Source organism: Anoplophora glabripennis, unplaced genomic scaffold (genome assembly GCF_000390285.2).
Source record: "Anoplophora glabripennis isolate ALB-LARVAE unplaced genomic scaffold, Agla_2.0 scaffold52, whole genome shotgun sequence".
NCBI lineage: Eukaryota > Metazoa > Arthropoda > Insecta > Coleoptera > Cerambycidae > Anoplophora > Anoplophora glabripennis.
This window is the reverse complement of record NW_019416264.1, coordinates 1,212,246-1,233,792: the sequence shown is the minus strand read 5'-3', so window position 1 is coordinate 1,233,792 and position 21,547 is coordinate 1,212,246.

Sequence of the window (21,547 nt, the reverse complement as noted above, 5' to 3'; positions counted from 1 at the left end):
TACCCCTAACTTGCCGGCCTACTTTGCAACAGGGAACGCGCCAGACTATAAAGTATTGACCGTTGAAGCAAAACATCTGATTTCTCCAGTCGTCTTGAATTTTAAATTGATTTCAAAATCAAAGTGCAGCTGATCACAACTTTATTAACAAAGTGATATGGACGGATGAGTGAGTGTTTTTTTAGCCAAACTGTCATTTTAAATAGGAAATACCGTACTACTTTTTGAAAAGCAATAAGTTACACAAAGTATACGTACTACAAACTGAATAATTAATTGAACATAATACTAAAAACTCATATTCAATTATAAAACATAGTGAAAACAATATTAAAAATACTAAATAACCCAAAATTCGGAAATAATCATTATCCTTGTTTTTATTAACAAATAAATAATAAGTACTTACTAATATTTAAAATGTAAAAAAATATTTTATTTATGTGTCTAGGTAAAAAGCTCTGTTTACTAATTGTTGTTGACAACGGATAAAAAACGCATTAAAAGCTAGGTTAATGACCGAATATACGGTAGATCAAGATTTCCTCTTGAAAACCTTTGTGCGGTCAAGAGCGGTCCCAAAAAGGGTTTAAATAATGATTTGAAAATATTTCGCGTATTCATATTCTTCTCATTTTTCCCTATCTTCCTTTAAAATTAATGTCATTATGACCTGTATAGTGGTAAATTGCTTGATGGTCTTTGTCCAACGTGATGTTATAACAGGAATAAAACATTACAACTTCATAATATTGAGGATGTCAATAGTCAGAAATATATTTTTTAATTACTGCTTTGCCTATTAAGTTAGATCATTTAACATTTTTAAATCCGTCTATTCACGTATACGATGTCGACATGGAACCTAGTTCAGGCTCAAGTGAAATTTGTCCCTAAAAAGGCAAATATTTGGAAACTATAATGTCCTCGAATATTACTCTGTTACATCTTATATTTAAAAAAAAATTGTAAAGTTTTTATAGTTGTTTAAATTATGTAAAAACATCTTGTCTCACATCCATACTTTTAATAACATTTTGACAAACTTTACGTAACTAACAAATTGCAATATGCAAATAATTGTATCTAAGGCTTGCACATGCAATATTAAACGATTAAGTAACGGATTCAATCCAAGTATATTATTATCTAATAGATTGTAAGTACGAACAAATTGCCATTAACTTCATATCTCGAATTATATTCTAAACTACCTCCAATTATTATTAGTGTAACAGTATAAGCCTACTTTGAAATTACTGTCGAGATAACCAGTATTTACATTAGGAGCAAACAGATCATACCAACACTCGCCTTATAGGGCGGTTTTGAGAAATAATTGGTTGTCAATTTGTTTATTGCTATTTTTATTTGCATGTCAGGTTATTATTTGAAATTCTAACTGTAGGTATGCCTTAAATAAGACGTGTCTTGATTGAGTACCAGTTACGTAACGCTTACAAAAAGTATAGTGTGGGCAATGATAATTACTTCTTTTACATATTTGGATGCATTAGGAAAATTATTTCCTAAAATTATGTAAATCGCTGTTTATTTATCTCATTATATTTTGAATACGTAAACTAGCGAAAGGAACTTTTTAGGAAATAGGTATTACATTACGATAATATAGTTAATGTTAAAATTTATTGACAGTTTAGTATACCTTTTTTTAAATAAAATATGCAAAACAATTTTTGGAAAACTTGAAATAAAAATTTTATAACCGGTGCAAAATCTTCGTTTAAAATTGTATGAATCTACAATTCCCGCAACAGGTGTGTGCACTTTCCAGAGCCACCTATCCATCTCGTCGATGATATATAGCTCAAAAACGGCGATTTCAATTACAATCGTAAATATTCCAATGCATGTGGTAGGTTATAGTGGCACAAAAGGCGCTATTGTCCTCATTCTACCATAAAAAGGTTAATACCACTTATGGTGGATAGCGAATGAATGGAGAATTGAAAATATAAGTATACAATGTTGTCCGTACAATCATGAGCAGCGTATTGTATCAGTGGGTAGCGCTGTGAATTTTATTTTAATGTAATCTGAAATTTACAAGACCGCTTTATTATTCATAGGAGAAGATGTAATTTTATTCAAACGTGTATTTCGATACTTCCTGTTTGAGTTTTTCACGTACGAAATTGCGTTTTGCTTCGTATGGAAAACAAGGCAATTTATAATCTAATATTCAACAACAACGCGGGTAACTGAGGATAAATATTATCATTCCTGGAATTTCTTATTGGCAGACTGGTAAATTAGACTATTTATACATTATATTAATATTGTATACTGAACTAGAGGTCGACTACAAATATTTCAAAAAACAATTTTAAAATAACTTTTTGCACTTGAGTTTACAGCATAAATATCACATTGTTTTGGCAATTTATGTTCAATATTCCCAAAGTTGCAATACATCCAACTAAAGAAAGAAAAAAACGCGTGATTTCCACTGAAACTCATATAATTCGTTAGAAGTATAGATACTTCATCAGTTTTTTTATTAATTGATTCAAAAGTATTGGTTATGAAACAAAGTAAAGACGCTTTACGTATGCTTTTTCAAAAAATGTTTTTAGTCTCTCGTATTTATCTTACAATAAACCAGTTCCATATACGCACTGAACATTTTACAGCAAAGTAAATCAGTTAAGGATGAAATTATAATATATCCTACCTCATACATTTTCTTCTGTTCTGGTGCATATCTTGTTTCAAATATGCAGGGGAATTATCTAAAAACAAATCGCCTTGTTAAGCTAACAACTTACTATACAAGGGGACCCAGATGCTATTATTATCCCCAAAAACGAGTTTTGGAGTGAAATTTCACCAGTTGAGACGACTATTGCATTGGTACTTGTTAGGCTGATTTAATAAATATATGAGAATATATTCATCAAAATTTCCTATATTTTAGAGTTCATTGAATGACATTTTTCTTTATCTCTGTAACTAGTGACAGTTTACTCAAGTTTCATCAATTTTTCTCGAATGTTCTTTAGAGATATTTGAGAGAATATGATGCATATTTAAGTACCATGTACCTATGTATGACGAAAACTACACTTTAGACCCTTTTGCATTAAAATAATTCAAAAACAACGACTACAAACGCAATACCAGATATATGGTGTCAAAATGGTCACATACTATTTAAAGTGTGCTAGAGATGTCTTGAAATTAAAGGATACCGGTATAACTGTCATAGATTTTATGATACAACGACAAAAAAGTATGTGAGATTAATTAACGGAAACGATATTTTTACCGGTCTGGCAAAGCTGTAACAGTACATCTATATTGAAAACGCTAAAAACTTGAGATTCTAAAAAAATTGGGTCACAGTCTTAGTCTATATGAACCCAAGTGTGTTGCAATGATTTGTTAAGGCTCTCCCACGCAGTCATCACGTCGTCGATGAGTTTTGGTTATCGTTTAATATTATTCATATTTCAAGAGTCTTGCTGAAAGTTTGCATATTATGTAGAAAAGTACTCACTTATTTTTAATTTACTCAATTTCATCGCTGCCATCAGTAAATCTCAGTGGGTTGTGTAAATTAGTTACACCTTGAACCTTTTATTTTACTGCAACGTATAGCGTCGTTATATCGTAATTAAACTTTCAAAGAATGTTAAGAGTGAAAGTTTTTGAAATATTTACCAGACATATTTCGTCGTTACTTTTTGATAATTTATTTAACATTAAATTATCTCGTATTAAAAATAATTTACATGTTATTTTTTATAAAACTTAGTTCTAGATATCTCAGTGGAAACCACAAAAATTAATCAAAACAATCTTCTCCTGCATATAATCTATATCATTTAGAATAAAACGTCCCTTAATATTCACCTCAACATCCGATGATTTTCTTTCATATTCTGTATTATAAGTTCAAATATACTCCTGCCCTTCACCCCGTATGTCTGTCATTTGCGATTTTTTACAGCAACCACAACTATGCAAAGAAACCGCGAGATTTTCTTTCGCGAAGAATGCAGTCTGCGGTGGGTTTCGATTACCGCCCGCAAGCCTTAGTACTCTCATTGTACTCTCTGAGATTTGATGTTTCTTTGGAAACACGCACAAATCTTGTTTTTTCACGTGTGAATAACGTGCCCTTCGTATTTCACTGCACCGCGCAGAGATTTGTCAAAAAATTGTTTCATTTCAGTACTAATAATTGCGTTGAAGCTTGTGTGATACATTATCCAACAAAGAAATTATAACAAATGAATCAGTTTTCTTAAACGTAACTTTTGAGTAACTTGAAGCTTTTTAGTTTTGCCAACGCGACTTACAAAATTATGATGTAAAATTTATTTTTCTTAATCTTAAAACATTAATTTTAATTTGAAAATAATTCAGACTTTTATCTTTAACTTCGCAAATACTGTCGCTATGGTTTTCACCATATCCATCATCATCATTGTAATCAACATCTTCATCATCACCATCACCACTACCACCATCACCACCACCATAATAATCGTAATAGTCGTCATCACCATCGTTATCGCCATCACCATGTTCATCGTTATCATCAACATATCAACCTTCTCCCCATTAAGTTTTTGAAATAATAATTGAAAAAAAAATATTTTGCAGGAATTGATACCACCAAAGTCAATTTAATATATTCAGATATCAATTCAATTTTTCAAATACCGAAGACTAGAATTAATTTCTTAAGCAAGTCACTAATTATGAAATAATACTTCACAATCATAACTTCCCGACTGTTACAAACTTCCTCGAAATCATCATTTTCCACTTAGTACGCACAAAAGTAAAAGTCCAACAGCTATTTTTACAACCAAATGAATCATTATCGAAATATCAAGGGAACGAAACTAATAGATTTTATTATCCTCCTAACAACCTCTTACGAAATCTCCATTTCCTTTGACATTATTGTTGTGCTTTATTTATCTCATGACGGAATTCGATCGTAATCATAATTAGAAACGCGGTTAATGGTTCCCACTGACAAAAACTATGTAATATCCTCGGCGCGAAAGGCGTCTCTATAAAAATGTGTAAATCATGGGAACCCTTCGAAAAAACGTCGCGCTGACGAAATGACACACTTCGGATTATGTTTCTTAAGGCGGCGTTAAGCAATCTGTGCGCTCTTATTAGGTCGTAATAAATATCAAGGGATACGAGACTGGATCAAGTTGAAATACAATGAGAATCTTTAGATCATAATATATGTTTTCAGAAAAAAATATAAATGAAAGATATAAATAATTGAAAGGTCAGGATCTGAAATAAATAAAATAGCTGAACTTGTGGCAAACCTCCAAAAATGTGGTATTGTTTTCAAAACAGGATCGCATTGCCAGAATCAAACCAACCTCGTTTAACAGAAACCATTCCACCAGTGGCGATAAATCAGAATTTCAACAGTATCTTACCAATCATTATCTTGTTTATAGCCTCAGGCGGCCCATAAACTTATCATCTAATTTCTTAACTGGAAATTCGCACCAGTCAATTAAAGATTAATTGGTTTCTCAACGGATGCGCACCTTAAAGTTGCATCACCTGAAAAAATAACAAAACTTACTTTGCAGGATGTTTACCCGTTATTATCCGTATTGAAAGATTGCGGTAATAGCCTCCATGCGAGCTGGGTGTAATAAATTAAAGGTAGCAAATGCTTTTACTGCATGTTTTCGAAGCAAAACGTTCAGTAACTATGATCAATATTTATTCTTACATATAACAGCATTTGCTTTGGTAGAAAAAGAAAATTCGACTATAAATAAAGCCAGTTATATGAACAAAACTACTTACTTACTACCTGTTTTTGTTTCCATAACACTTTAGGCACATTATAGTAGCAGACTACAGTCGAATTTAGCATATATCTGAATGTGAGAAATATGGCGTTTTTAAATTACATCAGACCCAAAAAATTTTAAGAGCGATTTTAGATTCCTTCGCTATACTCGTATTCATAAAAAAAATATTACTTTCTTACCACCTACTGCTATATAACTAATTATTTCATGCATGATCAGAATAAAAAAATGAGAGAACAGTTTGTTGTTCAAACAAAGTATGAAAGTTTTCCTGAAGCACGTCTTTGATCATAACTATCAAAATGGTGTTGCACAGTTAGACCAGGCGGTATCTGTTTTGGTTTGGATGAATCGTATATCCACGGAGATTTTTGGCTTTTTGGCTTTCAAATATCACTAGAAATGAAAATTTTTCTATGCGCATAAAAAAACGTGGGCTTAACTTTTGACGGCACAATATGTTAAATAAATTGTTGATAAATTCGAATCCTTCAATTAGGTGAGCTCTGGCGCTTGTTTAAACATTGGTCGAATTTTTATACTTATAAACAATTAGAACTTTGTGAATATTCAATCAAATCAAATTTTTTAAAGCAGGTTTTAAAAGTTCTTTTTTTTCAAAAAAAGTTTGAAAGCCTGAGAGCCCTTCTATATGTAATTAAATTTTTAAGTATCTAAGGGCCTTGGTTTTTGCTGTACAAAATTTTGAAAATTTGCAATTTTTTTTTAATATGGATTGCAAAATTATTATGCAAAATCTATCGAACCGATTTTGATGAAATTTGGTGTGATGATTCTACATAACATGAAGTTTTCTTGAGCCAAGTATAAAGGTTCTACACCCAATTTAAATACACCAAAAAAATTCCCTAAAAAGTATTGTTTTTTAACCCCATTTTTGTGATTTTTTCGATTTTTACCATAATAATCATGTTTCATTCGATTTGTAACCAGTCATGTATTGTAAAAAATTTAATTACAAACAATTTTTTCCTCTTCCATTTTCGCCTAAAATCAACTCTTAAAAAGATACATAATTAAATAGAAAGAAAAATATGACATTTTTCCAATTTTTTAACATATTGTGCCGCCAAAAGTTAAGCCCACGCCTAGTGATATTTGAAAGCCAAAAAGCCAAAAATCTCCATGGATATACGATTCACCCAAATATGGCTTTTTGAAACAGATACCGTCTGGACTAAGTATCAAATGCTGTTACTGAAATGATGAATATTATCAGAAATACGTAACCTCAAAATTATTATTTTTTAATTAATATTGATAACATTTTTTGATACAATTATTAATAATAAACTGTACCTATGGGAAAAAAATTATTAATATTTTGCTTCATGCTTTGGCAAGAAATTAAATAGATAATTTTTAAAAATAATTAAAAAATAAGACAAAATTAAATATAATAATTTACCGAATTTAAGCGAAAACTATAGTCGCAAAATATTGTCTCAGAACACCTTTTGGAAGATTTTTTAATGATCTTTAATAATAAGTTGTTTAGTTATTTCAAAAATCGGAACAATTTATTATGAATTTTCTAAGCAGTTAACAAAGTTCATTTAAGCCACTTAAAATTCTAGAATTTTAATATTCTTTTTCAATAATGCCTAAATATACCAAATTAAAATAATATACAATATTCAAATTCTAAACAATATTGTTGTTAATTAAAACAAATAACTCAGAGGCTATGTAGCTCCTAATACCTATTGTGTTTTTGCAAAGTGTTTGCTAGGAATTTCTATAGGCTATATTCAGTTGGTAGCAGTGCGCTCTAAACTGATTTGCTGAAGCATAGAATTTATTACAAAATTAAAAGAAAAACATTGATTTAAAATGGCGCAAATGCTTTTGCTACATCATTTTACGTTGAAGCATTTATTTGCTTGTACTTTTACACTTTAAGCAAATGCTTGTTTTATTCATGAGACCCAATATTTGAATTACTGTCATTAGTTAATAAAATGTGTAGTACGTGAAGTATATAACGTCCTACGTATAAGAAAGGCAGTCTACGAAGATAAATTGTCATTGTAATATAATTTGACAGTGAATCATTTGTATTGCTGATATAGTTTTAATAACAATATATTATTTTCGTACTTACGTTGTCACCTTCTTTCTAATATTTAATTCTTAACGTTTCGTGATTTGGTGGAGATTATTGTTTTTAAAAGTCTTAATATAAGAAATAGATCATGACCAAAACCTAATTATTTGAGTTAATTCAGCTGCCTTCTTCACTAAAAAATTACCAAATTAAAAGTAATCAAATCTGGAAGATTTGATTACTTTGTCTCGAATCTGAATGATCTTAAAATTAATGATGAACTATTAGGCGTGTCACAGTGGATATACATATCCTTATCCATTTATTCATGATTTATTTTCTCTGAATATGCTCCACTTCTGGAACTTTCACTGTATGTACTCAATATTTCTATTTGTTGCAGATGATGAAACATGTGCAGCTTTCTCCGTACAGGAGTAGAGCTGACACAGTGTCCCTTAGTTCCACCGTATCCTATGGAAGTTTGAGTCCTGAGCCCCTCGGCAGTAGGTCTTCCAGCTACTCGTCCCTGAACGAAACGTCCAATTTACAGGTAAGAATAAAAAAATTGTAAAATCGTTGCGGTTAATAAATGATGGTCCAGTGAATATTAAATTTTCGAGATGAAGTTAATTAATTATGTTTCTATTAAACATGGGCGTAACTTGGGGGGGGGCAGGGGTGTGCACGGCCCACCCTAGAAAGCCCTGTGCCCACCCCAAAACAAAAATTAATTCATATTTGTCATATCGGTATTTTAGAATCAATTCAAAACGTGCTCTTTTATATTTTAAATGTGCTGATTGCGAGAGCTTTTTATTTAGACGCCTCCATAAAGCTTGCAGCCCTGGGAACACCCCAAACAAAAATGTAGCCCATGCTATTAAAAAGGGATTAAACATCAAGTCAAAAAGTTACGTTCTTTCTAAAAATACTTAAATTCATTGATGTAAACGCAAAATAACGAATTTCCTGTTTCAACATTTCTATATTGTTATAACAATTAAATTTAAAGCGATAATTACTATACAGGATGTCTCTTAATTCATCTGCCAAACTTCTAAAAAAGTTTTTTTGCTTTGTTATTCTAAATGATGGAACCCTAGATATTTACCGTATCTATTTATCAATATACAGCGTGGTAAAAAAGTTCTGCATAAAATTCATATTTTCGTTAAACAATTTTTTTTCGAAAAACGGTGAGACCCGTCGATTTTTATTTGATCCAGGGCACCTTGTTATGTGGAAAAATTTTTTTTTCGATAATCCACTTACGGCAGCGATGACATAATTTTTTTTTAAATGACAACGCATATTTTTTTCGTTCGAAATTGATGACAGTGATAATTATCTAAACAACGGTGTGAAAATTTCGATGTCTTACATAACAATTTTTTTTAGAAAAATGCACCTTAAGTTCTTATAAGTGATAATTGTCTACTTACACTATTAATGGCTCCGAAAAGGACAAAGTTGACAAAATTACATTTCAAACGAGTAAAATTACACTAATGTTTGTGTAAGTCTAGCGAAATTGTTCGAATTGCCCACCCTGTACCATTTGGCATTGTCCTAAGCGTGTGTAAACGCCGTCTACACTTCGTTCAAGCATTCCCGGGTCGATTTGATTTATTTCAAAACGAATACGGTTTTTAAGTTCTTCCAAATCACCTGGTCTGTTTGTGTACACACGCGATTTCAAATAGCCCCACAAAAAAAAGTCTAGAGGTGTTAAATCAGGCGAACGCGGAGGCCACTCGATTGTTCCGCGTCGCCCGATCCACCGGCCAGTAAACGTGTTATTCAAGTACTCCCGTACTTGCACTCCATAATGGGGCGGTGCACCATCCTGCTGAAACCAAATTCTTTCCTCAGGAATATCAGGATCCTCGTTGTTCGGGAATAACTCTGCTAAGCTTGGGACCAAATCGAACCGCAGGAAATCCAAATAGCGAGCAGCAGTTAAATTTTCCTCGAAAAAATACGGGCCTAAAATACGACGCCCTATTATTCCCGCCCAAACGTTCACCTTTCGGGGGTGCTGATGATCTACTTCTTGCACCCAGTGCGGGTTTTCCTGAGACCAATACCGGCAGTTATGTCGATGCACCGATCCATTAAGATAAAAAGTAGCCTCGTCAGAAAAAATTATGTTCTTGAGGAAGTCGGGGTCTCCGTTACATCGATGCATTAAATCTTCACAAAAGTGGAGACGGCGGTCTGGGTCGTCCTCAGTCAATGCATGTATCAAGTGACCCTTATAGGGGTGAAATTTCTCTTTTTTGAGAAAGTTCACCACAGTTACATGTGAAATATCATTGTTCAATGCAATCGACCTTGTACTAGAATGAGGGTTGTCCTGGAGCTCCACCAGGATATTCAATCTAGTTTCATCATCTACTCTAGGACGACCCGCACGAGGAGCATCTTTCACACTACCAGTTTCCTCAAACCTTGCCAGTACCCTACTAACCGTAGATTGCGTAATTGGTGGTCTGTCAGGGTACGTTGCATTAAATAATTGGCAAGCTTCTTGATGGGTTCGTAACTTATCGCCGAAACCAATCATCCTCAAAATATCAATTCTTTCGCGTTCACTAAGTTTTGCCATTTCGAATTAAACGATTTCACCAAAGAATGTTAAATCGGTACTGATTTTTAGTCTTCAATATTTCAGGTAATCTACTCCTTTCAAGTAAACATTTCTTTGGATCTTTTTTTTTTGAGGAATTTATCGGCAAACTCGAAGACAAAAAGTCGACCTTAATTTGCTACATACTATTTGGATTTTGTGCGGTTGAACTTGGTTCTAAATTTTGCAGTTTAATCAGGATCCTGACAATATCTGATGAATAATTCCGCAAATATTACATAACACCAGTTGCAACTTAAGTTATCTGAAATGCTTTCTGCCGAATAAATTTTTTTCTAAGGCATTTGATCCGTAAACAGCAAATTATTGCATTCAAGAACTTAAGGTGCATTTTTCTAAAAAAAATTGTTATGTAAGACATATCGAAATTGTCACACCGTTGTTTAGATATTTTTCACCGTCATCAATTTCGAATGAAAAAAATATGCGTTGTCATTTAAAAAAAAAATTATGTCATCGCTGCCGTAAATGGATTATCGAATTAAATTTTTTCCACATAACAAGGTGCCCTGGATCAAATAAAAATCGACGGGTCTCACCGTTTTTCGAAAAAAAATTGTTTAATGAAAATATGAATTTTATGCAGACTTTTTTACCACGCTGTATATACTTTTGTTTGAAATTTTCTTTTCAGTGTCGTCACAGCTCGCATACAAAATTTTTGTCGCTCGTTCTGTCCCAGAAACAAGGTTAATAGAGTTCGGGGATGTACGGTTCTTAACAGAACCGGGTTCAGTTTGCTAATGTAAATATGAACATGTCCAAACAAAATAAGTCCAATACGTTAGTACTAAATAGTAGTACTGAATACAAAAGTTAAGAAAATATGTATAAATATCAGTAAGAGTTTTTCTAAACGTCTGGTCTGAAAATGACCGCTCATCTCAAACATTTGTTTTTCAATAGACCCTCGCAGCGTGTATATTACAAATATGACTGCTACAACTGCTAGGTACTTTATCAGAATCCAATTTTAGAAAAATGTTTTCATTAAATTTATTTAGAATTTATCGCAAACTTCTTTTGATTTTAACAGTGCCAATTGAGTACTTTGGGGAGTTACATCTTATTTTTTTTTAAATGTATGTTTATTTGAACTTTTTGTGTTTGACCTTCTGTAGAAGTTTAGCAGTGGAATTAAAGGACGTACTTTCGAAATTATATTTTTCATACCCTTTGAAGTTTACACAAATGCACTGTGTATTTTACTATTAATATAGGTACACTTTTAATATTCCTGTTATAATAAATGACTAACTATTGTTTTACAAAAACATTAAACATCACTATGTAGTCCGACACAGCTAAATAATCGTTTCCTTTCCTTTATATTTCAAAGAAAGCTACAGGCAATTTATATAAATCTAAACTACATAGAAATTACACAACTTCCTCAGGAACGGGAACCATTCGGTATTTCAAGCAGATAGAAAATAATTTACTCCGATATCTCGATATCCTCGGTCGCAAAGCCGTACATATTGAATTTCTGAATTGTAAGAGCAGTAAATAAGGCCTTCTGTCGACCTTACAAGGCAACCTATTTTCACGGGAAACGAACATGCATTCCCACGAAGGTGACGTTTTTTATATTATTCTCATGATTATTGTTTAGACCGTTAACAGTAAACCCAGCATGGATACGAACACCAGGAGGTGTATTTAGCGTTTTTAAAGTTTTATAATTATGGACAGTAATGTGTTTAGTGGCTAAATGTTTCTCTGAATGCGTATCCTGTTTCCCGAAAAGGCAGATATTCGCTGCTCGTTACTGACAGTAATGAGTCGAGTGTAACCTTTATATGAGAAAATCAGTTTTTTGTTTGTCCTACGGTTATTCTTTGTATGCAGTGCTTAAGCCGAAGTATTCAATTTTTATGCACGGAACGTTTACTGCTTTTTGTTTTTTTCTCGTAGCGTTTCTTCATTAATTTTTAATAGGGTTGTTTCATTTTTTAATATTAATTTTCAAAAGAATCGTCTAAAATATTTAACACGTATATCATTTTGCTATTTTTAACCGATTTGTATAAGAAAGAAAAACAAAATATTTTTATAACTTCAGTTCCCGCATAACATTTTTCTAGCAATTGTAAAAATAGATACATAACGGATTCTATTAATCCTATATATATATATATGTATATATGTACATAAACAATTTCAGCTTACGATTCGTCAATAGGGTGAGATTTACACTTACACAACTAGCCATTACTATTGGCCGAGGTTGGTGCTGCCAACTTAGCAATATAAGACTGTAATGAATGTTTCTAATTCTGAATATTTTAGTAAAGACATCGTTTCCCGAATTATTTTAAAGAATTTTTGACTTTATAACTATATTATATCGTATATTTTGTGTACCAAATTAAAAAATATATCCTGGGACGCTGTTTATTCTGCCATAAATAAATTATTAAATATCATTAACCAACGTGTGAAAGATTAAACCATAATTGTAAAAACAAAACCAAAATTATACAAATAGCCAAAATGGATAGTGATGTATTAAAATGAAGCGTTTAAAAAATTGAACAAAATCCTAATAATATAGAACTCAAAAATCAATATGGAGATTATAAAAATAATCTTACTCCAGTTATAGAAAGTAGTTCGAGAGTTAATAACATCCAACTTAAAATTAGGTAAAATATCGCTGATTAAGTATTTCCAAGGATTTTAATACTTACAACTTTTGTAAATATAGGAAAAAATTGGCAAAAAAATTAAAAAAAGCGATACATTTAAAAAAACAAATATAAAGAAGGCGTTAGTATTGTTACCCACTGACATGACAGTCAAGAGGCGAATAATATTATAGGACAATTAGAAGATAATAAATCGACACGAGTTTTGTAATTTGAGGGATTATACAGGGTGATTCAGAACTTATCCAAAAAAAAATTCTGGATGTACAGGGGACCCTTACAAATACAATTTTGTAAAGAAAAAATCAAAAAGGTCAGTTCGAAATTGATTTAAAAATACACTTCTGCACGGTACTGGAAACTGGTCCACTGTAAAACCTGACCACGCACAATGCGACCGGTATGGCGGCGTGATAAAAACGGACAAAAACTTTCGCAAGGAAAGAAATATGTAAATAGAATTTTATCGCACCTATTTTATATCGGCAAATTCAAATGCTTTTGCCTTTGTTAATTATTAATAAAATTAATTTGTGTTTTTAAATAATAAAATCATTTGACATACCTGATGCTGCAACAGCAATTGTTCAAAATTTTATCCACTCACGTGTAAACACATTTGGGTCCGTCTTACTCACTTTCTACGAACTAACACAAATGATGTCTTGCTTCACCATAACACAAATACTTCACCATAATACAAATATTGTCTTGCTTCACCATAAATCAAAACGATATCCATCAACTCTGAATTGCTATACACGCAAGCCATTTTTGACACGAACTACTAAAAAACTGATGTAAATACCACAGATAACAGGTAAAAACTACCGCAACGACGGATTTCAGTATTAGGAGTGACATGGCTCTCCACGCGTATTGCGAATGACGCTAAAGACTACAGTTGTCCAGCTATGTAGTGGTTTAATGTGCTATAACTTCAATAATTTTTTTCTCAGAAACTATAAGGATTTTACAAATTTTTTTTTTACAATACTGACTCCATTTCTCATGCCGCATCTATTCCCAATTTTTTTTGGATAAGTTGTGAATCACTCTGTATACACAGGGTATATTATATACAAGGTGATTCACAACGTTTTTATTTCCAAATTTTTTCTATTTCTATTTCCAGTTCTTGATATTTTTCTCCCTCTTCTGAGTTTTTATCCTAAAATGTTTTATATGTTCTGTTATAATTTATCATATTATTTTTCTGATAGTGTTTGTGGTGTGTATGTATAATATGAATCTGTGTTCTTATGCAAGTTGGTACTGTAATACTTTTGCCTGATGCATAATTTTGACTACTATTGCAGTAAGTCTATTTGTATACTCAATACTTGCTAATAGCCTAGATCGTGTTTTGAAATAAATGTCATTTTCTGCGTTTGTCATTTCTGATTATGTCATCCAATTAGCTTTTTATAAACTTTGCATTACTATTACAGCTACGGCTAACTAATGTAGTACACCCTGTACATATATTTTTGCAAGCTCGTATTTGGACCATTATATCAGCGTGTGGATATCTATGTTAACTTTTTGCAACAAGGATAACCTGTTTAATTGGTGACCCATAATTGTCCATTCGAAGGAGGATGTGAATGTTTTGCAACAAACCCGCGAGCAATCTGTCTCCATCAACATTTTAATCTAGAAAAAAGTCAGGAAACAGAAGGAATTTTAAAGCATACATCCTGTTTGACGGTTAATGCCAGACCAAGCGATCGTGACTTTCAGATGAAATTTTAAAAGAATTGATCTTACCGTTATCGATATCGACTTAACAAGTATGGTTAAGATGTAATGAAAGAGAAGAAATTAAAACGAAATTTGTGGGAAGATTACAGTAATCGAATATGGTACTGCTAATTTCTGGTTTCATTTTTTCCATTATTATTAATAATTATACAATTTTTGCTTTCTTAAACTGAACCTACAAAACTGGATCTATAAGGCAAACGATCATTAGGAACGAATATTTAAACGGTATTTGATTATTAGTCATATCTCCAATTTGCACTAATGGTTATTTTACGGGTCGAAGAGACATGGTATAAAATTTTCTGTAACTAGAATTTACTACCGTTAAAAATAAATGAGTAAATGTATATAATTATAATAACTGGACTAAGTCATTATGATTAAATATGATCATATTTGATAGGTTCAAAGAAATCAATATTGTAATTCAAGATAAAAATAAAGATCACTGAACACAAAGATGATTCGAAGATAATTCATTGGAGTTCTAATATACAGCATTTAAGCCAAAACTGATGGATGTGAAAATTGCACAATTGTGCATTTAAGGCAATTTAATAGTGCACATGCATAAAAAATGTCACGTAAATACATAATGTTTTAAATAATATTACAAACGAATTTTCAAAAAAGTTATACAGGGTGTTCTATAAGCTCTATAACATACTTTGACAGTTGAGCTGCATTAATTTCAAACAGTCTTTTTATGAACATAGGTCCGATTCATTTTTTAATCCTGAATTCTTTCAAATAACTGTTGACGGTTAGTGATTTCAACACGTAAACAAGCTGCTTCATATCCCATAAATAAAAGTCCAAAGGATTTAGATCTGGGGAACGCGGTGGTCATGATGTTGGACTTTGTTGACCTGTCCATTTGTTCGGGAAATGATTATTTAACCAAGCAGTTACTTGTCGCCCTCTATGTAGTGATGCACCATCGTGCTGGTACCACACATTTTGAACAATACTAAGCCCTACGTCAGCAATGAATCCAAAAAAGTTGTTTTCCAAGAAAGTTTTATACAGATCTGCATTTAAACTATCATTTAAAATATGTACAGGCAATAAATTATTGTTGAAAATGATACCACAAACGTTAACACTGAAACATTGCTGACATCGTTTTGATCTAATTGCATGCATATTTCGTAACGCCCAGATATGTTCATTATGATTATTATTTATGCCATCCCTAGTAAAACACGCTTTATCAGACCACATGACAAGCGAAATGAATGAATTATTTTATGAATGTTGTGGAAGTAACGAGCGACAAAATTCTAATCGCTGAGGAGCATTTCCAGTATATAACGCTTGAACATTTTGGCGATGAAACGGATGTAACATTTCTCTGTTCAATACACGCCATACAAAATTAGGTGATAAATGAAGTTTACTTGCTATACACCGAACATTAATTGAACATTGTCAATGACAGCATCTATTATATCTTCTTCATTTTGTACATTCACGTCAGTAGGACGAATGGCCTTTTTTGAGCGGGGTTACCTTCTTCTTGAAGTCTACGAAATGATGCACTAAGGAGTTTGTGGGCAGGTTGATGTCTATTTGGATATATTCGTCGATATTCTCGAGCTGCTTCTCCGACTTTCCCACTGTAATACCCATATACAAAGACAATATCTGCATACTCTTCAGTTGTAAATATATGCATTTTTTATTTAGCACTTTGACCCTAATTGTCAAATAAATAAACAAAAAGTCACAAATAATAATTATTGTTATAGCAACCATCATTTTTATTTAGCAGGCTACTTTGATTGAAATATGAAATTATATTTTTTAAAATGCTTGTAATTTCTAAACAAAAACTAATCGGGCCTATGTTCATATAAGAAAAAATGATTGAAATAGACCCAGCTACCATCTGTCAAAGTTTGTAATAGAGCTTGTAAAACATCCTGTATAATACAAGGTTTAAAGGTACTGTAATTGAATTACTGAATAAAGTATGTGGAAAAAAGGAGGAAATTCAATAAAATGTAGACTTATTGATAGTAAAAGTAAATAGTGCCTAAGGCCAAATTAATGCAACATTCTAAGCACTGGTAACCACATGAGTCAGCCTTGTCAATTTTCCACACTCTAGACTGCCACGAATATGGATCAACAAACTAATTTCGCTAGTCACTTCCTAGAAACACTTATTATTAACAATGCCTCTTTTAACCGAGTAACTGAGATGATTATATTTACTTAGGTAATTCCTCACTACTTATTAGTTATGCCAAGACAGTTCAGTGAATGCGATTGGTTACACTGAAGCTTCATTGAGTCATAAGTGGCTAGATTTCATAGTGATGAAAAATAACAGTTTCTTATCTCCATCTGTCGTGAAACCGTGAAGATGTCCTTTGAGCAACAATGTCTTCTGCGGCCTCAGAACAAAAGACTTCTCACGTGAACTTAAATTACAAAGTCCTGCAGTTCTTCAAAAGTATTTAGCAAAATATTGCATCCTTAGCTAAGTTGCCTCGATTGTCCATTGTTTATGATTCAGTTAGAGACAATTCTTTCCCAGAAGCTGTGGAAAAAAAATCTCAAACAATCCATTGTCGGTATACGCGGAGAAGAAATATTTACTTATAAAGCAATTTGTCCTTAGCCTCGTAAACACTAGTGATTTATTAATTGATCTGTTGGATTTATCTATTGTTCGTGAACAGAAGTTATCACAGTCATCTATTCGGTGCGTTCATTTATTATTTATCTTAAATAAGTACTTTACTAGTAAGAATTAATGGTGTTGATAGCGTTTTATTGCGTCTTGTGTAATACTAAATAGTTTGTTGAAAATAGAAACAAAGGCGCCGATACCAGAGGATTATGATTAATTTTAATTGGACATAATGAAATTAGTAAAATCAGACAATATTTTGGAAAATATAATATGTACTTAATTAACTAAGCTGACAGTTGTACAGTTGTAAGTAGTAAATAAAAAATAATACCAGATTTACAAAAACAAAACAATAATTCTTAAAAAACAAGGAACATTTTGACATAGTTCAAAATTTTTTATTTATTTATATATTTGGAAATGACTACCAGACAGGACACAGCTCAATTACAAGGCAGGTATAATACAGATAAAAAAAACAAATACAATTTGCTTTAACATTAACATCTTTGTTTATATTGACAGGATTACTACATAAAATACGAAGATGATTCTGATAACGGTGGTAATTGAAGAACATTTTTTGTGCTTGGTGTTTTCAAACAAAATAAAAAATTGTAACTCCTTACAATCGATTACCCAGTTTACAAGTTTAGACAGAAACAAATCGGAATAATAAAGCCTTCTTTGACGTAAGTCATTAAGCTGAAACCTAGATAATAGTTCAAACTGTGGGTTCGCTCGTGGTGGATAGACATTATCAAATTTGAAATTGCTTCTGAATCTTTTCAAAACTGTTTTTATGAATATCATAGCCTAGATTCCGTACTACAATAGCGTATTGCAGTTTAGAACGAATTGGTGAATAATAAAGTAATTTAGTAGTGTTCACCTAAAACTGTTTAGAATTGCTAATGAAATTTGTAGACACATTTTGGTAATGTCATTAATATGATTAACAAAAGTTAGTTTAGAGCCAAAGAAAAAATCTAAATCATTAAATGACATACATGCTTTGATATTAAGTAGTAGGGAGTTAGTGTCACACCAGGAGTTAATCGTTGATAGATCAAATTGCAATTCCAAACATCTTCGATGTTTTCAATACACCTCAACCATTTTTGGTCGTCTGCATACAACAATTTATTAGTGTCAATATTCAGATTGATGTCATTTATGAATAAATTAAACAAAAGTGGCCCTAAAACAAAACCTTGAGGGACACCTGACATTGCGTGTAAATTCTCAAACTTGAATCCACGGTACTGAACATGTAATATTCTAAAAGACAAACAGGACTGGAGAAAATGAGTAAAATTTAGAGTTAAGCATAAAAAAATTATTTTTCCAGTAACAAACCATGGTTAACTCGTCAAACGCGTCTAATTTGAATAATAATAATATGCCCATAAGGATTTCAAAATACACTGTATATTTTTAGGCAAGAGAAAGATCGTATCTTTATACAACCTTTTATCTCATGGCATAATTATATTTATCAAATCAGAATTTAGTTAATTATCTACTAAATTGATAAAAATCCAATTTTTATCAAAATTATAATATTCAGATGCACATTTGACCTCAGAGTACGATAAAAGGTCGATAGTAAGAGAATACTGATTATTACCAAACACTCATTATACATTTTAATATTAGCATACATCTGCAAATTAATTAGAAGTTATTTTTACCCAGGGGCGTTTTTAGAAAAAATAAGTTTTGAAAAACGTTTTATAAAAGTTATCTGAAATATGTTTCTAAATTAATGTTAAATAATAGACCTTTAGATTGAAGTTAGCAGAACAAAGGTTAATTAGATTTTGCAGTGTTATCAAAAAGTAACTAGAGGAACATAAACTTCTGCAAAAAATTAAGGGAGCAAAATATTTTTCGAATTTTTAGTGATTTTTCAAAATGCTGTATCTCAGTTAAAAATGGTCGTATCAAGGTTTTAAAAAAAGTATTTTAAAGCGCCGAATATCTAGTTTCCAGATTCCTTAGCTCAAAATTTTTAGGAGCGACAGTCATCGCGAAATTCTAAGAAATAAGACTAAAAAAATGTTTCCAAGAACATGGACCAAGAAAAAAAACGCAAAAAATTGAAAAAGAATTTTTTAGTCTTATTTCTTTGAATTTCACGATGACTGTCGCTCCTAAAAATTTTGAGCTAAAGAATCTGGAAACTAGATATTCGGCGCTTTAAAATGCTTTTTTTAAAAGCTTAATACGACCATTTTTAACTGAGATACAGCATTCTGAAAAATCACTAAAAATTGGAAACATTCTTTTTGCTCCCTTAATTATTTGCAGAAGTTTATATAAGGCGCTTTTATAACACATTAAACCATTCAAGTTTGGATTTATTTAATCCTCCACTTCAACATCTAAATGGGTGTGGTAATCTTTAATCAAATATGTCACTTAAATATTTGCTCAGTATTAAATCAATATTCCTAAAAGAAAAAAACAGAAAGTAATCAAACATTTACTTGTTGAATCAGATTAGAGATTTGTAAAAAATGTAATTTATATTTACACAACCACATGATTTTCTTGAGTTACATTTTTACGGATATCAAAATATTTAAGTTCAATGCTACAAGAACTAATTTTGTGAAATGAAAGTAGTTTTTTGCTATTGCAAAATGTTCATATTATGCGCAAAATATTAAATTTACCACAAACATTGGCATTGCAATTTTATGAGGGTATTTGTAATATTATTCATTGAACATTCCAATGTTCCTTTCCCAAATATTGTTCGAACCAGACCTGTCTTTTTCTGAAAAGGGATGTGCGGCGACCAGATGCTACGCGACACCATGAGAACATCCGATGGGAACCATACTTTTTACCTTCATCTTCGTCATTGTCTCTGTCCTTCTCCACCCACGATATGCCCATATTGGTCACGAAGAAGCGAGAGAAAAAGTACAACAATGAAACGTGGCCGACAGCCGCCAGCGGCTCGATGTAATAAACTTCGGGTCGACGTAAAACATTAACTCTATTTGTAGGTGTCTTGTTACATGAACCCTTCTGTAAATCTTAGTGAAACTATACTAGAGGGGTGGATTTTGCAGTTATTACCTTGAGAGAAATTTCAGAATTTGAACATATTTGTTTTATTGATTTTTTCGCATAAATGATTGCAATTGTCAATAAAATCATTTTGGAATGTCTCTTTTGAAGAAGGTATTTTAACAGCATATAATAATTATCTTCCTTACAGTTTTCTGTGTCTCTATACTGAACATCATAGCTGATACTTTTCAATCTGAAAAAGTGTCACATCTTCAGAAGGTTTTTTTTTAACCTTTTATAAATCAGATTAACCCTTACCAATTTAATATTTTACAAATATATATTTGCAAAAAAAATTGTGACGATTTACCGTCCCGTTCAAGAAAAAACTGCATTCATCAGAAAAACAGATGTTAAAAAGGAACTGTGGATCGTTCCCTGCTTGCTCACTCATTGTTTCGCAAAATTGCAAACGACGTTCATAATCATCCCAAGTTCCTGGACTAAATGTATTTTGTATGGATGGAATTTATTCTTCTTCAAAATGGTTTGTATGCTAGTTCGATTGATCCCAGACACAGATGCCAGCTGCCTCGTACTTAATGTAGGATCAAGATGAACTTGTCCCAAAACTGCAACTTCACTAGCTTCATTAACTATAGGTTTTTCAATTTCTCGTTTTTTATTAGCTACGTTCCCGGTCTCTTGAAATTTTTTTACTAACTCTAGAACGTACTTTCTCCTGACATGTCGATCTTGATGTTGTTCATTAAATAGCTGAGCTGTTCTATTCGCACATTTATTGTTCATAAAGTAAAGCGAAATGATATCTACCCTTTCCGCAATAGAATAAACCAGTGTTTAATTTTCAAAAACACAATTAAATAAACTACCAACCAAACG